This window comes from Octopus sinensis, linkage group LG7 (assembly GCF_006345805.1).
Source record: "Octopus sinensis linkage group LG7, ASM634580v1, whole genome shotgun sequence".
In the NCBI taxonomy this organism is placed as follows: Eukaryota; Metazoa; Mollusca; class Cephalopoda; order Octopoda; family Octopodidae; genus Octopus; species Octopus sinensis.
The window spans coordinates 46,363,524-46,384,955 of NC_043003.1; the positions used below are offsets into that span (position 1 = coordinate 46,363,524).

At 35.0% G+C, this 21,432-nt stretch overlaps 1 long non-coding RNA gene across 1 annotated transcript; it reads right to left on the reverse strand.

Moving 5' to 3' along the window:
• Nucleotides 1-3,054: 3,054 nt before the first annotated feature.
• On the reverse strand, nucleotides 3,055-20,947 carry LOC118764226. Its single transcript, XR_005000021.1, has 3 exons — nucleotides 20,933-20,947; nucleotides 8,551-8,552; nucleotides 3,055-3,176 (listed from the first exon to the last, which is right to left on the reverse strand). It is a non-coding gene; the product is annotated as an uncharacterized LOC118764226 (long non-coding RNA).
• Between the last annotated feature and the right edge of the window lie 485 nt (nucleotides 20,948-21,432).

The window sequence follows — 21,432 nt, forward strand, 5'->3', positions numbered from 1 at the left end:
TGGTAGGGTAGTGGCCTTAATCTGATCGATTCCCTCTCTCTCTCTCTCTCTTTATATATCTCTCTCTCTCTCTATCTCTCTTTCTCTCTCTCTCTCGCAGACACACAGCGAAAGAACCTGGATCAAATTGCTGCGGTTAAATTTCACCGACAATTCTTTTATGTGAGTTTAGGGAAAAGCAATGATTTATGCTTCTAAGAATTAAGATTAGGGCACAATGTTGATGTTGTTTGTTGTTCCTGTTGTTATTTAGACTCAGGTCAACTTTGAATGAGCTCACCTATTGTCAAAGGCAATCCAGGCATAACCAATCCGTCTTTAGTTCCTATATGCATGGAACCAACAGCATTGGATGTATTCTGTGTTTACGACACTAGGGTATAATCTGAGTGTAAAATTTGGCTAATATTTCTACTAGATTAAGCGAAATGTGTCAAAGCGACTTTATTTGCTCAAATAGCTCGACATGTTTAGACTAGATGAGAAGAAAGTCCATACGAGTTCGGGGTTTAGAAGAAACCGATGCTTCGAGAGAGTTTAAATGGTATAATATAGTGAAATCCTTAAAGGGACAGTGGGCATTGAAGTGTATAGAATACATGATATTGTGCATAGATTGGGAGAATGGGAGAATGGTGTTTGGTTAGCTTCTTACGCCTAAGTGTGGGTTTTTTTTTGGGGGGGGGGGTAGTTTGGAACTGTACTGTGAGCAAAGAGGAACATCTGTGTTTCATCAGATATACTTTACCTCGTTAAGAGTAAGCCACACGGCAAACAATGCAAAACAAGGAAACAAGTTGCGTTACTGTAAATGAGAAACGGAGACAAAGAAGAGAAAGGAAAGTTTTGTAGATATAAGCTGAAGTAAATTTACTAAGTGTTTCGATAGAAATGTTACGGATCGTGGATTAATTTCTTAAACTTAAGTATTAATTGAATTAATATTCTTTGAGTTCCACTTCCAATATTTTTTCATCGGGGTAAATGGGGAACCCATCACAAATTATTAATTATATATGTTAATTATATGATAAATCATTTACGATAATAAAACAGCGACAGAGAACAATTGAATAGTAAACCATATATGAAATGTATGCTCTTCTGGTTTTAACTATTGCAAATTTGACGTACCTTATGCATTTTCTCTTAAGATTTACTACAATATTCATTATATTTGACACAATCATTTTTGTAGCTAATAAACTTGCAGCTCTTGCTCATATAAGCTTGACGGTTTTTCTTACATCATGCAGATGTTCCTTGACCCATAACAGACTTTGGATATGCATTGTCCTAAATACAATAAAATACAACTGAATAAGTGTTATAAATCCCCGAGAAAATTTTTTAAAACTTGATCATGGTCGAGTTTCTAGTAACATGGTTCAAAATAAAGATCTGTTACTCAATTACAATACACACACACACACACACACACACATATATATATATATATGTATATGTGTGTGTGTGTGTGTGTGTGTGTGTGTGTGTGTGTATGTGTGGATGACCAGATAACTGAAAAGATGGCAGCGTGGATTTCCTCCTCGGCATCCAGAACTCGGAGTTTTATCATGGCTACCGAATAATTGTCACATTACTTTATATATATATATATATATATATATATATATATATATATATATGTTTTAGACTCCAGTCCTCTCATGAACTTACTCTGTCCGATCGACAGAGTAAGTTCATGAGAGGACTGGAGTCTAAAACAGTGTAATTCCACTTTTGTCTATGCTTCTGTTTGTGATTCTCTGATGACTGCAGTGGAAGCATTGCGTGCACGCCGAAGCACACATTTTATGTTTTCCTTTTGCTTTTTCGAGGCATCCTATCGAAAATCTGTAATTGAATGAATCTTTAAAAAATCGATTAAATTTACCTTATTGCTGTTTGCAATCACTAAATATGGTATTTCAACACAAAGAATTCCTACCACGCTAAAGCGCACAATTATTTGCAATGGTATTGCATCAAATGGCACGTGAATGCAGACAGTTGTGAATGAGCATTCACATCTATAGGCTCATGTGGACAGAACGTATTTCGAGAAAATCGATTTTCTATCGACCAAAAGTACAATTGTGATAAAATGTAAACGATCGATGCAAACACCAGTGCACTGACAGGCAGCAGGAGGTAAAGGGTATTTCTAAGAAATATCACACTTAAGTGCGAAATTTGAGTAAAAAGCATATGCAAATCGAAATAGTTCCTAGGACTTCTCTGAAAATGAAAGACAGCCAAAAATGGACTTTCTTTGGGAGAAAAGGATGTTAGCATTGAAATTACCTTATATTAATTTGGAAGTAATGAAAATTCATTATAAATAAAGTTATTTAAGTCCACGTAACCGCAAAATTTCAGATGGCATATAGGGTTCGGCAATATGCTATGTTGACCGATAAAGTAGCGAAACGTGTTGATAAATAAGTATCAGAACCGACTGTTCGTAAAACTGATAAGAATTTGCCAAAATGTCGTTCAATTATGTTTACTGATGAAGAATAACTCATAATTTCAAATGTTGGTACTAATACTCCTTCTTCATGAAATGGAATTAAAGAATAAACAATGAACATGTAGATGTCAAATCAAGTGAGTCACGCAAAATATGTTTACTGATGAAGAATAACTCATAATTTCAAATGTGGTACTAATACTCCTTCTTCATGAAATGGAATTAAAGAATAAACAATGAACATGTAGATGTCAAATCAAGTGAGTCACGCAAAAATCGAAAAATACCGTTCATTTGTTAGTTTTATATAACTGTCAGCTAAAGGTTTAAATATTTGTCAGTAAAACATTTGTTCAAATATATATATATATATATATATATATATATATATATATATAATATATATATAATATATATATATAAAGTATTTGTTCAATTACCAATCAATTTGTTGTTTTCTACTCTCAATTGAATTTTGTTGTGAGAATATATTCACACAGTTGATCTATCGCCAATTAGTATCGTTTATTCATTAAAGTTAATATTTCATTTTATTTTCACTTATTCAAAATAATTGCCTTGTCTTCTTACTCTTTTGTGTCAGCTTATTTATTAAACACAGAATGACATGCCTGGATGCACGTGTTCGAGTACAGTTCATTCTAGCATGATATCGAATTTTACTGCAATCACATACGTTCTTTCATGAAATTGCTTAGAATGCTTAATGCAATTAATGCTCTGATGCTGACTAGACGAACATAGCGGCTGGTCGTACGTGATTTGCGGAATTATAGCCAACCAGCGCTATTGAAATTGGATTTTCCATCAAGATTTTGGTTAAAAACGGTAAATCTTACGTTCAAACTAACGATTACGTTATGAAATTTAACTGATACACCTACTGGGACGTCTTTTATCCATGTGTAAATTTTCAGCGCAATCACTTGAAAAATACTACCGTTATAATCTTTAACACACATACACACAAAACGACAGAACAGGGTTTATTTATTATAGATATGCGAATAAATATGGCTGAGAAGTCTTTGTCTTCCGTCCTACGTGATAGTCCGGCGAGAACCACGTAAAAAGAACCCAGTACTTTCTGTAAAGTGCCTGACGTTAGGAAGGGCATCCAGCCGAAGAAGCACGTGAAAGGAGACAATCGGAGCACTTGGTATATCCATCCGGCTTGCCAGCTCCTGTCGAACAGTCCAACCAATACCAACATGGAAAACGAATCTTAAATTAGGATGATCTTGATGATGATGATAATATATAAACACACACACACATGCACACACACACACACACACACACACACACACACACACACACAACACACACACACACACACACACACACATATATATATATATATATATATATATATATTGCTAGAAATAAGAGTTAGCAATGCAGGTGCTTATATCACTGTAGTCACATTCATTGACAAATATAATTCTCCCTTTTGGTAAAACATTGTAATCAAATGTTTATATTATATATGTGTGTGTGTATACATACATACACGCGCGCACACACAGATGGAGGTGGAAATATTACAGAAGTAAGTTTAAGACATTTCAATTTAAGAGAGAATTTCATATAAATGATTTAACACAAATGTGACTGCTTAAAGGAATTTTCCTTCTGCTTTTGTCTTGGATCTGTTGGTGATGGGTCACCATTCTGTTGTGTAAGGATCTGCCAGTCTGACCAATGTAATTATGTTGGCAACCATTATATGTGATTACGTAGATCAGGTTTTCCGCGTTGCAGTTTTGATTTGACTTGACTTTGAAGGTTTGGCCATCTTTGAATTGAAATTCTGGCTCCTCAAATAGGTAACGGCAAGTGCTGAGTTCGTTCTCCTACATTTTGTGACTGTCGTGTTGGGGGTTTCTTTGTGTGTATTAGCTCCAGTGAGAATGAGTTTTAGTGTTGGGCTGCCTTTTTCTTTTGTTGATTTGTTGTTTTTCTAAGATTTTTCTAATTTTTTAATCTGGAAATAACATGGGGAGGTTTTCGTGGATGTGATCGAAAATTTTGATGTTCCTGAGGTTGAAGGTTGACACTTTCCCAAGTTGTTTATTCTGTTGGTGATTATAGCAGGAGGGAAGGCTCTTTAGTCTTTGGTTACGTTTGGATGGTTCTGATACTATGGTACAAATTCGTTTTGTCAGGTTTAAGGGAATCTTAAGTTTCGGGTGTTTCGGGTGACATGATGTGAAAAGAAGGTACTGTTTGAGGCCACTGGTTTTGTAGAATATGCCTGTTCCTATTTTCCAATTTTGGTTTTTGATTAGGATATTCAGAAAAGCAAGTTCTTTGGGGTTAAACTCCATTGCGAAATGGATGTTATTCCTGTGGTTGCTTATCATGTTTTTGAATTCAGTTAACTCGTCAATATTTTCCTGCCATAAAATAAAGCAATCGTCCAGGTATCTTTTCCAATTGTTTCTGAGTTGGGTATGGAACGTGTCACCAAATATATATATACATATACATATTTATATATATATATATATGTGTGTGTGTGTGTGTGTGTGTGTGTGTGTGTATGTGTGTGTGTAATTTTCCTTTAACCGCAGAGATTGTTCTCGTCACTGAAATGTGTAATGTTAATTCATATTCCTTGTTTGACCACACCAAATTTAGAGGCGCCCACATTGTTATCATGTTGTCATGTATTTTGTAATTATGTATGGATGTGTATGTGTGCACGCGCGCAGTGTATGTGTGAGTTTGTGTGCGAGCGTGCGAGTATTGAATGTAGGTTTGTGTGTATCAATGTGTCTGCCACATAAAAATTTATCATATCAGCCTTACTCAAAATCCATCGAAGACAAAAGAGTGTTGAAGGATGAAGCCGCTTAGACCTTCTATTGTTCTCTTGACTTAATAGAAATAACAGGCAAGACACTGTTCTATCAAACCATACAGTCTTATAACTTTGATGAAACCTGAGTGACGCACGCAAATGAAACCGCGAATGATTGGATATCATCGGACAGTTAACCAATATCAACTAGAAGAGAACTAGCAGAGCAGAAACGCTATGTTAAGTTCAAAGCTTTAAGGTTCTTATTTGATCCCTGATCAACAGTGTGCATATTTATGATGAGTAGTAATCGAATATCTAGTTAATAATTACTGAACAGTTTAATTTAATTAAAATTTCAGGTACACAGAAACTTGCTATAGCAAGTAAATTAATCACTAGAGTAACGAGTTTTCTTTAATTAGAATTACTGACGAACGCATAGGCTAATTAGAGAAACGTAGGTTTAGTTACGTGCTGTATGATAGTTTTGCGCAGAGGATATGAAAATAGCTAAATTAATCTAATCCTTTTCTGAATCACAATTAACTAATGATTATTACCTCTACTTTGACTATGTTACTGATCTAACGATAGCAAGCATTCACAACCAATCATTTGTTTAGCCCACATGTACTCTACTTCCTGCTAAAACTATTTACCCATAGTACAGGCATAAAGATAGATGGTATGGAACAATGTTGTAAAATACTTTGTCTTCTGATGCAATGCGGCGCTGCTGAATGCATATTGAACGCTTTTCGAAATGTTGGCTATCCACAGACTAAAATTTTTTTCCGTATAGATTACTCTGCAATAAAGAAACAGTTTGTAGAATATCATATAATTTCCTTAGTTCATGCATCAGTAAAGAAATTCGCTAATTCTCTTAATAGAATACTAATGATACGATAAGTTTAATTTAGATACTAATAAAACGATAAGTTTAGAAAAAGAAATTTTCATTGTGAAATTATAAAGTATAAAGTATGAATTTTATTGAGACTCGGAACACTTCAATTATTCTTTTCTGGCACTCAACACACACACACACACACACACACACACACACACACACACACACACATACACACACACATACACACACACATACATACACACATACGTACTATGTACTACATACACACATATATACATACACATATACACACATGTACATACATACATACATGCACACAACTACTACTACTGCTACTGCTACTGCTACAACTACTACTGCTACAACTACTACTACTACTGTTTCCGTTGCAGAATACGTGAACAGCACATTCTTTCATGTCAATGAAAACAATATGGCTGGTGTTATCTAATTTACTCTTTCAAGCGATCAAGTTCAAATAACAAAACCTTGAGTTCTCTTTTCTCTAGGGCCTACATCTTGGACGCCATGATTGTTGCTTTTTAACTTCTATTTGATAGTTTCGCCTTCAAATAATAAAAAGGGGTGTCACGATACGAATGAAATCAATATTTACATATGACAGAGAGATAAATAAAATTGAACGTTGAAGAAGGAACCTTAAGAATTTGTGCCGTTTAAACGACATTAAACATGGTCTATTAGAAGTGTGAATTAATATACTACTTTTAAAGAGAGATTCAGTCTAATGAAGATGTTTTGAGTTATGTATTAAGCAGAAAACTTAATGATCTGCTTCAGCTGTCAGGAAAGCCATTAGCCCAGCGAGAATTACCTTTGGAAATCTGCTATAAACTCCAGCTGCAATGATTGTTATTGTTTATAATCCAATAATAATATTAAGAGCGTTAGGAAGATGAGAGATTTCATTGGAAACAGAGTTAAGCTTCAGCTATCTTGCTGTGCCGCACGCCGCGTTCTGAGCGGCGTTTTCAGTGTGCAGCAATACTGGAGCGCTTTTACGGCGGAATAGATTAATTTACATTGAAAACGAAAATCAAATCGTGAATGGCGGTCGAGTAATTTTATATATTGCAAATGGCATTGAATACTAATAACAGAGAATGGCCAAAATTTCATGGCGAGTTTATTCGATGCAACAACTGGGAGAATGGTGTGATGGGGATGCAGTCAAATGGTAATTTAACTGTAGCCAGCAAGAATTTAGAATTTTATTCTAATAAGAGTGATTAGTTGTGCAGAATTCAGATATTCAATTTCAATTTGAAGAATTTTGATATCGTGTTAGTCAAACGGAAAACTACCGAATTTATGGACGATATATGAGTGGATACATTATTGACTAAATTCTGTAAATATCTCTTTTACTTCACAACACATCAACATAACTGTAACAATACCGACATTCATAAAAACGAACACATTCACTCATACACACGCATATATATATATATATATATATATATATATATATATGTATGTATGTGTGTGTGTGTGTGTGTGTGTGTGTGTGTGTATGTCTATATATATATATGTGTATATATATATATATGTGTGTATGTATGTATGTGTGTATATATACGCACGCATCAGGTCATTGGTATTAATGGGAGAAATGATAGCAGATAGCAGATATGATACAGCTTAAAAGAAAATTTATTGCGGTATTTTGCTCTCTTTACGTTGTTTTCAAATCCCTCATGCTGAGATTAACTTTCAATGTCTTTCTTCCGGAATCGATAAAATAAGTACCAATGAAATACTGAAGTCTCTTTAGTCCACTGTACTCTTCCCAAAGCTCTATGGTTTTGCGCTCATGTTTAAAATCAATATTCTATACACAGTAATACTAACGTAAGTGTATCTCTCTATATAACTAAAACTTTTGGATCTATGTAAAATAATAGTAAAACCACCGAAATTCAAATAAAATATATTTTAATAAGAATGTTCTAGTATTCCCTGTGAATGCTACCTTGAATCATAAGCTACACCCCACCCTGCTCTCTGCAGATTTCAATGATCTCGATCACCTCCAATCAGTTTTTGTATCTTCATTCATCTCTTTGGCAGTTTTGTTTGCCTAGTAAATCACGCAAGCTTTCTGTTAAGGCAATTTTATTGCAACACATACAATTTTAATCAATGAAAGAAATATAGTTCACGTATAACACACACAACACATCAAACTACTTTCACATTTCTAGATGATATGTAATATGATTTTTGTCGTAGATGTTCAAAATTTATTTCACTAGTATGTTTCGTACTCCTTTCGTATTTCATTATTTCATAAACGTCAACCTTCCTTCAAAAGTTAGAAAAGAACACATTCGATAATGTAACCACTGCTTAGACTAAAACAAACCAGCCACAGCGTTGTGCCCAGTCTTGTTTGATATAAAATATTACATCATCGTCATCATCATAATCATCATCATCATCATTATTAAGGCGGCGAATCGTCAGAATTGTTAGCACGCGGGGGAAAATGCCTAGCGGCATTTCGCCCGTCTTTACGTTCTGAGATCAAATTCTATCGAGGTCAACATTGCCTTTCGTCTTTTCGGGATCGTTAAAATAAGTACCATTTAAGCGTTGGGGTCGACATAATCGACTTACACCTTCCCCGAAATTGCTAGCTTTGTGCCAAAATGTGAAACCATTATTATAGTTGTTGTTGCTGTAGATATTATTGCGATTAACATTTGATTAAGCCAACAAAAACACAGAGGTATTGTGTTTCTTGCCTCTTTGAGGCTCAAAGTTATCAGAAAATTTTGTTTTTGAAAGATTGTTGTTTTTGTTTTTTGATTTTGTTTTACAAGAATGGCGTCGGCTTCCACATCCAGAAAATTAAGGGTGGAGCAAGAAATTACTCACAAAGACAGATGCAGTACGTGGAAGGAGAAGAAAATGATTGAAAGTTCAAAGACCAAATAATTGCACTGCTGCTACAGCGGTAAACGACAGGCTAGTAACAACAACAACACCAACACCAACAAAAGCAACAATATCATCTGCAGCGGTAGCATTGGTGGTAAAGATTGCATTAAGGAAGATGAGAAGGTATTTTCTACGTTGGAAGGTCAAGGTTCAAAAATATTGCATCACTCCTGGGACGGCAGATGACAGGCACAATAAAAACAACGAGAGTAAACAAGAGACATCGATTTGACAACATTAGGCCCATGACTGTTAAATCACGAGTTGAAGTTTCACTATATTAACAATATCTAATTCAACATCAGTTGAAAGTTAACTATAATAAGAATGGTAGTATGGATGGTAGTTCGTTTAGATCTTGTGTGTGTAACACTGGTAAAGAAAATGTACGATCAACGATGTTTCGCCCTTCATGAGTTCTTCATTTCAGATATTTCCATCGCAGCTTTACCTCTATTTTTCTTTATCCTTATCAGAGGCAGTGAAGTCTTATTTGGGTCTGATTTGACTGCAATTTCTAGCAGGACAATTGACCACGTAGAGGCATATTCATTAGCACCTTGTTGCTATAGTAACATAATGTGTTACCTCATAAGTTGCTCGGCAAACGAAACTTTTCGCACGATTCAATTGATATATTTTATTTCCAAGAGAATTATATTTTATTTGAAGCTGAAATATTATCATCAAAAATTTTCTTCTCATAACCTACAGGAATTTAGTTTCCAACAAAATGATAAGGTAATGATTATAAGTAAGAAATATTAATTAATTAATAATTCCCCTACAGTAACTTTTCCCCACTCATACCCAGAACATACACCAAAATTACCGCAGCTGAAGCATACTACTGTTTCAATTAAATTGTTGCTATGAAATGTAAGATTCATGAGACGTACCTGAATAACCTCGCTGTAGCGACTAAATCTAAATTCACACCCTACCCTTTTCACACGCAAGGAAACGTACACACATGAAAATAATAAATCAAAATAATAAATTGCCTTTCCTTTCAACTCAGACAATGTGTGTGTGAGCGCGCGCGCGCGCGTGTGTGTGTGTGTGTTCGTTTGTATATGTATACACACACTTTGATATAATTGGATGAGATGTTAGTAAATACACGCAGGTGAAAAAAATTTACATACGTGCATTTTGTCTTCTCTTGAGCACTTACTTTCTATGAAGCGGACAGAGAGGTGAACGAAGATAAAGATGACCAGCCATCAAGGAATTGACAAAGAAATCGATAACGGAGACCCAAAGTCGGGCACCCAACCGCATAACAGCACCGTTTTTGCGTTTGGGTACTAGAGTTTGGGCCTCCGTTATAGATTTGTTTTTCAATTCCTTGTTCTCTGGTCATCTTTATCTTCGTTCACTCCTCCGTTCTCTTCATCTTAGAATGGTATTTAGCAAGGTTAAAGGATATTTCCTTTCCTAAACCTTTATGAAATCTTTTTGAGAACCAATCTGATGCTGGTTGGTTTCGCAAATCTACTCGGTATGTTGCCCAAATACGAGATCCCTAACATGTGCCCAATGTTGCTGTCATCCTCTGAATCTCCCTTGTCAATGTTCATGCCTTGCGTGCGTGCTGGAAGATAAAAACTGCCAAGGCGCCAACAAGGTTGATGTTCTTATTCATAATGATATTACTATCTCTCCATATTTACTTCAGTACCGCTAAATCAGCCATAGCTGTGTGGTTCTTCTCAGGATTTCTGCTCTTATTTTTTTTTTATCCTTAATAACTACCGAGAGATATTTTAAGTGTTGCATTATTTCTAGCATCTGTCCTTCTAAAGTGATGTCTGATGGGATTCCATTGTTGGCATTTGTCATAAATTTGACGTTTTTGCTACTGATTTTCATCCCAAATTTAGGAGAGGCTCTATCAAAATGGCTAGGCTAATTTAATCAATTCGTTTTCCTTTCCAGCAAGACCATCATAATGAACATAAAATCTTAAATTTATAATGTTCTTCTTTTTGATACTGAGTGTGCTCATAAGAAATGTCTACAGAGGCATTGCTCATGAAGTACTCCAGGAAGATAATGAAGAACGCGAAGCAAAGACGATAACACTGATGGAGTCCTGCGATTTCTGTACTGGTATCTTTGACAAAGAGTAATTGGATGGTAAGAATCAGCTACTGTCCCGTGCTGAATTTTTTTTATTCTGCCTCACAAAATTTGGCATAATACAAAGCATCATACCATACTCTATCGAACGACTTCTTAAAGACAAATTATATTTCATTTTGGCGTTCGAGCTATTTCTCTCGTAGAGGATGCGGATTTTAAAGAACTGTTCAGAAATGCTCGTTATTTTACGGAATCCTGTTGGTTCTTTGGCTGCTGCTTTCTGTTTGAGATTTCAATCTATTCAACATGGTCTGAGCATTACCTTCTGTCGTTGATTTTGATAATTATATACTAATTCTGACTAATTTAACGACGGCATTTTTTTTTGAGAGCCTCACTTACTGCCTCTATCTTTGTACTGAGATATTATCGACTTCATAGTGTGATGTGTTAGTAGCATGCAAGTTCATATCTGGAACTGTCTGCAGCTTATCAAGGAGTTTTAAAAACAAAACCCAGTTGGCACATTGCCCTCTCATTGCAAGTGTCATTACATGAAGAACCGAGGAATCCCGACTCAGGCATTTCCTACATTGGCATTTCAGTTATCCTGTATGATAAATAAATGTTTCTTGTCTGTTTAGTTGGTGAAATCTTGAGGGTCTTTACATGATTTTTTAGTATATGCAGTTATCTTATCTGTTGTTGGAGAGTAAAACCGTGCAATTGAGAAATGATTTTGTGTGCAGACGGATGGTCAAGAGCCTACCTGATACTGGTTGAAAAATTAATACTGTGTTCACTGGGATTTTGTTGAGAGGGAATCATTTGCACAGAAGTCTTCCTCTCCACTGAAGTATCGTATGATATATGTACTTCCACAGTCTGTGTTTCTTCAGTATTCTTCCATTGAATTTCACAGAATTTGGAGTGGCGCCATTGTGACTCTTTACCTAAGTGACATAGTTTCCCATTTTGATGCAGAGTTCTTACATTCCATGTAGCAATTGTAATGTTCCCTCTGTCACAAATCATTCTTGCTGTGTCACATGTAGAACGCTCGTCACATCCGCTCTGGTAAGAGATAAACTGTACACGTGAGAACATCCGATTACTTCCAGCTGGGGAAAAACTCTTTATTTGTGAACATAAGGCTGTTACTGTTCAGTCTGGAATTTTCTACCATGGATAATTCACATAAGTCATTCTCTCATTGGTGCTGAGTTAACCTCAAAGCAGTTTACCAGCGTCTGGCAATTAAAGTCACATGTAACTCATGGAACAGATGAATGAGGAGCAATAATGTCTAACACCCACTTATCACTTAGCCATCGAAATTTAGAGCTCTATCCGGAGTACCAGAATACCCTACATCTTCATATACTCGCAAACACATATAAGCACGATAACAATAAAAACAAATACAGACAAGAAGAAGAAGAAGAAGAAGAAGTCGACGATGATGATGATGATGATGATGATGATGTATGTCTATATATATGCATACATTAGTACTGTATATATTTTATACATATGTACGTCGTTCTTTATTTTTAGATCCATTCTTTATATCTCCTTTCTCTATCAATTATTGTGCGTCGCAAATAATCTTTGTCGTACGTATTATGCAACAGTTCATCTAAAATTAGTTACGCTGTAACGTGCAACGATATTCATAAAACTCTGAGCCGTCATATTCCCTTTTGTATAAAAGTCAACTTTACAGAAATTTTGGTTTAGAATATTTCTGCCGAGCCATCATAAAAGAGTAGAGAAACGTGAATGGCAATAACATCAATCTGCAGGTGAAATTGAAGAACAAAACACGCACAAACCAGCCTTCACGACGCCTTCATTGTAAAGAAGAACTGCATCAGTCAACATAGCCTTCCAGCTAATTTAAATAGAGATTACTTTTTGCTGACGCAGATCATTACAATTTTTCTCTGATTCTTCTGTTTTACTAAACAGAAATTTAGTGTGTTTTATAAATTGTTAATTTGTATTTCTAATGAGAATTGCTATTTATTTTGGTTTATCAATTAACCCTTTAAGACCTGAATTATTTCATTATACAGAAAAAGAGTTGTCATGCTTTAAAATAGTTCATGCAGTGAATTAATAATGCCAACATAATCGAATCACGTGCAAAATTATACGGAGTAGACTCAGAAGTTTGGTAACAATTAGCGTTTCGAGTGTAACCAGTACAAATTTTCACGCAACACATCAAACTGCAAGTGACCCAAAAGACATGAATTCTTACGAATCTTATTTACGGATAGCTTTATTAAAGATGTTTACAATACTCATTAAATATATTGCACAGATCAAGAACCACGGGACGAAAGAATATAATAGACTAGTGCTTCTGAAACATTTCCTTTTTTCTATGGACCCCTCTGATTCCGGCTTTACTCGAATGGATCCCCACAGCCGTATGATGTTCAAAAATTTATATCTTATTTGTATAATTGAATATTATCACAAATTGAATAAGAAAACTGTTAAAATATTTTGTGTATAGTAGAAGTATAAATATAAAGGCGGCAATCTGGCAGAAACGTTAGCACGTCGGACGAAATACTTAGTGGTATTTCGTCTGCCGTTACGTTCTGCGTACAAATTCCGCCGAGGTGGACTTTGCCTTTCATGCCTTTCGGGGTCGATAAATTAAGTACCAGTTACGCACTGGGGTCGATCTAATCGACTTTGTCAGTCATTGTTTGTCTGTCCTTGTTTGTTCCCTCTATGTTTAGCTCCTTGTGGGCAATAAAGAAATAAGAAGTATAACCTATTTATTGCAGATAAATTTTACGACTAAAATCTTATATGGATCTCCCAAGGGTCTTATGGACACCAGTTGAGAACTGCTGTAAAAGACTATATGCTTCTGTCACACATATAGTAACATTGCGTTAGTATCCAGCATCATTTATATACAACATTATAGGCTAGAAAGAAGTAAAACTTTTTAACATGTCAGGTTAATATTGTCAATATAATTAAGTAAAATGCTGAACGTCGGTTGTGAAAATTACTCTTTTTATTTCAGGACTGTTTTTGACAAAATTTTCGACAAGCAGCATAAGGTTTCTTTTTACAAAACACAGTTCTTGTTTCTTTTTACAAAACACATTTGCTGCTCTTTTCTACCTGTAATCAACGCAAGTGCCACTCACCATCATACTAGCTACATGTACGGAAACTCTCAGTGCTGTTTGTGAGTGTTCCATATTCGCATAATATATTAAATATTATAAATATGTGTATATATATATATTATATATATATATATATATATATATATAATATATATATATATATATACAAATATATATACATATATATATTTATATAATTGACATTTACAGAAAAACAAAAGACGAAGACAGGTGTATGAACAACAAGTAAGTGTATTAGTTTCACGCTCGGGAAGTGAGAAAGTTTTTTTTACGTTTCGAGCCTACGCTCTTCAACAGAAAGAATAAGAGAAAATAGAGAGAGAGAGAAAGAGAGAGAGAGAGAATTAAAAAACTTGTGAATTTCGCTATCAAGCATGGCGACTAGTTGAGAAAAAATGGTTTGACAAGTGAGGTAGGAAGAAGGGGAGATAATAAAGTATTCGTGGTCCCAAAGCGAACATGGCGTGCGTGTGTGTGGGTGAGAACGTGTAAGTTTGTGTGAGTGTGTGCGCGTCTGTAATGTGTGGTGTGCGGATGGGGGTGTACGGGTGAATAGATGATGGTGTGTGGTGTGGATGCTGGAAAGTGCTCCACCAATCCGACGGCCAAGTGGCGTCCCGTTTGGACGATGTACATAGAAGGGCAGAAAAAGCAGGAAATGCATTAAATGAGGTTCCTAGAAGTGTAGGTAAAGGAGTCGGTGATATAATAGAGACAATGATGGTTGTCTGTGAGAATGGTATTGTAGAGGCAAGGGCAAGTGCGTCAGCATGGGCGGGAGCAGAGGAATGCATACATACAAGAATATACACGCACACGCACATGCACATTTATGTGGGTGTATGTATGTATGTATAGACAGACAGATAGACAGACAGATAAATAGATAGATAGATAGATAGATAGATAGATAGATAGATAGATAGATAGGTAGACAGACAAACCGACAGATATATATATATATATATATATATATAGATAGATAGATAGATAGATAGATAGATAGATAGATAGATAGATAGATAGATAGATAGATAGATAGGTAAGTAGATAGATAGACAGACAGACAGACAGACAGACAAACAGACAGACAGACAGACAGACAGACAGACAGACAGACAGACAGATAGATAGATAGATAGATAGATAGATAGATAGATAGATAGATAGATAGATAGATAGATAGATAGATAGATAACTGTAATGAAATTTTTAATGAAACTACAAAAGACATACGCAAACAACTAACAATTGATAACATTATTGAATCCGTATTTCCTTTGCCGATAAGAATTAAGCATAAAAAGAAATACTGAAGAACCATCCAACTTGTATATCTTCGTTTGATTAAGATAGTTCGAGGTTTTCTATCTTCTTGGATGACTCAACAAAGGTGACACGGATGAACAAAATAAATTCGGTTCAATAATTGATGAAATTTTCTGAGCGGTTTTCTTAATAAAGTATTCACTAACTATATTTCAATGCATGTAACAGGGAACGACTTACGCTATGCGTTCGTTGAGTTAACAAAAGAATTCTTCGTATTCATTGAAGAATTTCTCGGTATTTGTGGTTTGCCTGAGATCCTCTGAAAGAATATTTATATAGTTATTTTATTAAGCGCATTAATAAAAAAAATTGTATGTAAAGGAAACTATAATGCTATGTAAGATACTACCTGACGTGATAAACAGCCGTATGCAAGTATGAAAGTACGTAAGTATTCTCCACTAACGGAAAAAGTATTTGGTGAGTTGAAAATGAAAACATATAGATGTCTGAAAGCAATTCTACTCGAAAGGCAGGCCGAGTCGCTTGGTTTTAACGAATTCTTGATAATTATTCAGTCCAACCCCAAAGTTCCCAATTATACATGCACTCAGTATTGGATAATAATGCTCGCAGCCTTATAAATGGTTACCAGGCTCAAATGGAGTTTATTTTTTTCTTCTTTGGACAAAATCTTCTCTAGATCTTCTACTCGTTTAATTCAACAAAGATACAACAAACAGCTAAAATATCTTCAACATATAAACCAAAGAGGGCTGAAATTACTAAACAAATGTTTAAAGATAAGAAGGATAAAGATTTATTTGATATTATCTCTGAGAATTTAGAAAGGAAAGCAGGCACGTCGTCTCTGCTTTCTGTGTCAGAATGTCTTTACTATGGAAAATATAGACCCTCAAGAAAAATTTAAATAAGAAATTAGGAAAGGTACATTCACATTGTGAGCTCTACAAGTTACAGACAACCGTATTCTAAGACCGAATATGCAATAATCTCTTCTATTCATATGGGCTTTGCTCAGACAAATTACATTCACAGCTGGAGACATTGCTGTTAAAGGTGATCAACAAAGAGAACACATTATTAGAAATCAATTTTATGGAGGGAAGATATAATGTCGTTGACATTGACTCTTCGCTAAAACCGCCAGCATTTGAAGTTTCTCTGAGAAAGAGATGTCTGCTGTCTGGCCGCTGCTAGACACCTACTATCAAAAATTTGAAAATGAGCCAACTTTTGATGGTAGTTCTTACAACACCTACCACAATTCAAGGAACACTTTGTTGTTTTGTTCTTTTTGGCATTTTTTTTTTCAAGTAAAACGATCAAGACATGTCTTCAGTTAGGAATGACTCGAGAGCGATTAAATTCTCAGTTATATTTCCATATTACAATGAACAGATAAACAAAATAAATTTGATTGCAGTTATAGAGGAATGACAATAAACGAAATATTTCGGTATTTTCTGATTGATTTGATGACAAATTGAGTAGAACAATAAACCTGTTCAATTACTACGGTTTTTGCACTTTTTCATCGTATAAATAATATTTTACAAGAGGTATGTTATATACTGTCATCAAAATTTCCAAATCTTCCACTCGCAAAATACATCAGGCTACAGGGGAAGACAAAATTTCTGGAGCTTCTGATACTTATATAACTTCAGAATGGTGGAGAATTAGCAGAACACCTTGTGCTCACTGCATTGCATCTCGGGCAAGTGTACTGTTACCATAGCTTTGGGTTGGTCCAAGTCATCTGAGCTAAACTTGGTACAGGGAAATTATACGAAATCCCATTTGAGGGACTATACCTGTAACTGAAATATCTACGATTGTCAAACACTGTGTCAGTCTGGATCCACTTCGGAATTACTTTTAGGGAACAAGGGTATGTGGAATGTTCAGTCACTTAAATGTGCTGATTTAACGCACTACAGTTGATCTAACAACCGAATAACCATCGTCTCAACCAGCAGTTTTGAGCCGGGGTCCTTATGACCTTTGGAGATCCGTAGAAGATTTTGTACTTAAAATTTCTCTGCAATAAATTTGTTATAATTCTACAATGCACAAAATATTTCAACACATTTTTTATACAATTCCTAATAATACTTAATTATAAATAAATATAATTGAATTTTTGAGGGTCCACCTGCAGACAAAAATTAGGTGAGAACCTTGACTTAAATTATCTATTAATTAATTAATTTATTTATTTATTTCAGGGTCGATAAATTAAGTACCAGTGAAACACTAGAATCGATGTAATCGACATATTCTCTCCTCCAAAATGGCTACCCTTGTTGAAAAATTTTAAGCCATTATTATTATTATTATTATTATTATTATTATTATTATTATTATTATTATTATTATTATTATCATTATTATCATTATTATCATTATTATTATCATCATTATTATTATTATTATTATTATTATCATTATTATTATTATTATCATTATTATTATTATTATCATGATTATTATTATTATTATCATTATTATTATTGTTATTATCATTATTATTATTATTATTATTATTATATACATACATATATATCGTATTTTCTTTTCTTAATTGCATACAAAGGTAGATCTTAGTATTTTTATGAGTGTGTGTGTGTGCGTGTGTGTGTGTGTGTGTTGTGTGTGTGTGTGTGTGTTGTGTGTGTGTGTGTGTGTGTGTGTGTGTGTTGTGTGTGTGTGTGTGTACGCGTGCGTGTGTCTTCATTGCTTTGCATACACAACTTGTTATTTTTCATTGCATGCAGTACCTTATACATATAATGAATATAGCATACATGCAAACAGAGCTGGAGAGCTGAGTTACTTCAATAGTGGAAACATCTTTTTACATAGCATTTTAATTGCCACTGAATCCGGAAGTGATATCAGAAATCCAAATTGGTCAAATTGATGCGGGATATCATAAAGAAGGGAAGTAATAAACAGAATGAAAGACGATAAACCTCGCCCACCCTCACTTCCGAAACAGATATCATCACTATTAAACTACAAAATGCTGGATGAAAGTATGTAGTTAATATGTTACACGTAATATTTAACATTGCATGGAAAATAGGAAAAATCCAAAAGATGGGGACCCGGATGCAGATAACACTGATATATTAAATGAGAAGTGATTTGTCACTACATCAACATGTATTTAACTAGATCCGAAAAAATACAATGAAAACTTAAACTGAGAGGTGATGCAGGAGCCAATTCAGTTTTAGACCCGGTAGAAGTGAAGATGATGCTTTTACAGTCAAACAGAACGTCAAAAATACAAAAGAACTTCTAATACCCTTACAATTCAGCTTTAAAGGTGACTTTAATATGATGTGGAAAGAAGCTCTATAGAAGAAGAAAGCAGCTATAGAGGAAATCCCTAAGGTAGTGAGGATAATAGAAGCGTTATATAAAAATACGGATCGAACTGTTGTCATAAACGATTAGCTAACGAATTACTTTAAAATACGCCTGGGTCTTAGTCAAGGTGGAATGTTAACACATACTCTATTCAGCTCTTCCTAGAATTTAGCATGTGTGAATACAAAACTTGGATAAAGATCTTGAAATTAATGCTATTCTCTCAGATTGAGTAAAAAGGGAGAGTATGGTGCGAAATGCAAAAGCCTTCAGTTAGGAAAGAAATTATTAGATTGAATATTTCTGAAATAAGATATTTTGCAGCGTTTCGAGAGACCCATAGAATAACTACCAGGCTTTTAAAAAATGAAAATAAATGTACTGTGATCGATTCATTCGACAAAGGAAATTCTTCAAGGTGATGACCCAGCACGACCGCAGTCTAATGACTGAAATATGTAAGGAATAGAACCAAAGAGACTAGAATTGAACCAAATGAATCTGAGAGTGAGAAGATAGATAGCACAGTTATCTACAGCATTTGAAAAAATTAAGATAACCTAGAACAGGCTGAATATCAGCCACTGACTGTACAACACATACATTCGCATTATCGCAGCCTTACGCATCGAAGACGTTATTACTAGCAAATTAAGATACATGCAACTAATAAGGTTTTTGAACTGTGGTGCTTGCGGTATATACTGAAGGTTTCATTATGATAGAGATATAGAAAAAACTTTCATAAGATAATATATTCTCATGACATACATTATTACCGAGTTAGTAAGAGAGAAGAGACTAATATAGGTCGGCTTTGTAGTACGGAGACCAAACACAACTAAATAACAGTGGCGTCCTGCCAAGACTTCCCAAACGCCGAGTTACGTGGTAGACCGCCAAAGATGTGAAACACTAAGATCCGTGAAAGCACAGTAATACTAAGATTACTTCATGTACAGCATCTAACCGAACAGGATGATGGTGATTCAGCTGGCAGGAGAGAATGAGGGACTGGAAAAGACTACGCAACTAGTAACTGGTACGTGTATATTAATTACTGGTGGTATATTATGTCTCGTCTGCTAAACAAAATGCTGTGTGCCTAACGGCAACTAATATGTACTTACATGTGGCCAGATATGAGTTTAATATGTAAATTGGTTTTGTGTATCCGTTATTGTTACACCGCTAAACGTTGTAGCTATCTAAGTAATGTGTTCATAGATGGTTAATGGGCTAGATGTGGTGAGAGGAAGGGTAATAACTCCTGATATTCATATACATCCATCACCTATTTTTGTATGTATCTTCAGTCACAGTGTTGCCCTAAATATTGTTCAGTTTTTTTTTGGTTTTTTTTTTTTGTATATGTCTAAGTATCTAGTCAATTGCATTCGAGTTAGAACAGCTGCTGTGCAGACGACGCCTGGCGAGGCAAAAAAAAACATTCGCTACCAGCTGTTCTCTTTCCTCCAAATGACTAAGCTACCTTATCCTTAATGTCATTTAAATTCTATGGAAACCAAGGAAGGGAGAGTTCGAGAAGATGAAATAGCCAGCATTTTCATACGAAGAATACACTCAGGTACCGGTAGCTAGGTAAACAGGATGAAGAGATGAACTAGTGAAGGAGGAAGAGATAGGCTGATTAAGCTGTGGAATACAGAATTTTGATGCTGCAATCGTTTTAGAAAAGTAACATGATAAATTCAAAAATAGAGAGGTATTGCAATGAGAGAATAAAAGAGAGAAAAATAAAGACAAAAGAGAGAGAAAGAAAGAAACAAAGACGGAAGGAAGGAAAGAACGAAGGAAGGAAAGAACGAATGAACGAACGGAAGAGCACAAGAAGCAACTTGAATATAACAAGTGTAGGTGTGAGAAGCTGAGAAACGAGAGAAAAAGAGAATACAAATTTTGCTAGAGAAGAAAAAAGAGAGGAAGCTTCTATGTATAGATATGGGAAGGAGGAGACAATAGAATGAAATGTGTGTATGAGCATGAATAATGGAGAGTAAGAAAAGCAGTGCGTAAGGATAAGAAAGTGAAGAGGAGCTTTTTAAATGTAGAAGACAAAATCACAGGGCCAATAGACAACGAAACCGTAGGTCATGCAGGTCCAATTACAGAAATAAGGCGGAGATTGTTACAGGTAGTCGAAGCTGATTGTGAATTGGAGAGAATTGCTGCGAAACCACAGTTAGAAGCATAAGAATGAAATGGAGGTTTACTGAAAGAAAAGAAAATAAACATTTTCATTTTTGACGGGTGCTACACTAATATATAAGCATATGTGTGAGTACACATGCATATACACGCAAACATATGCATG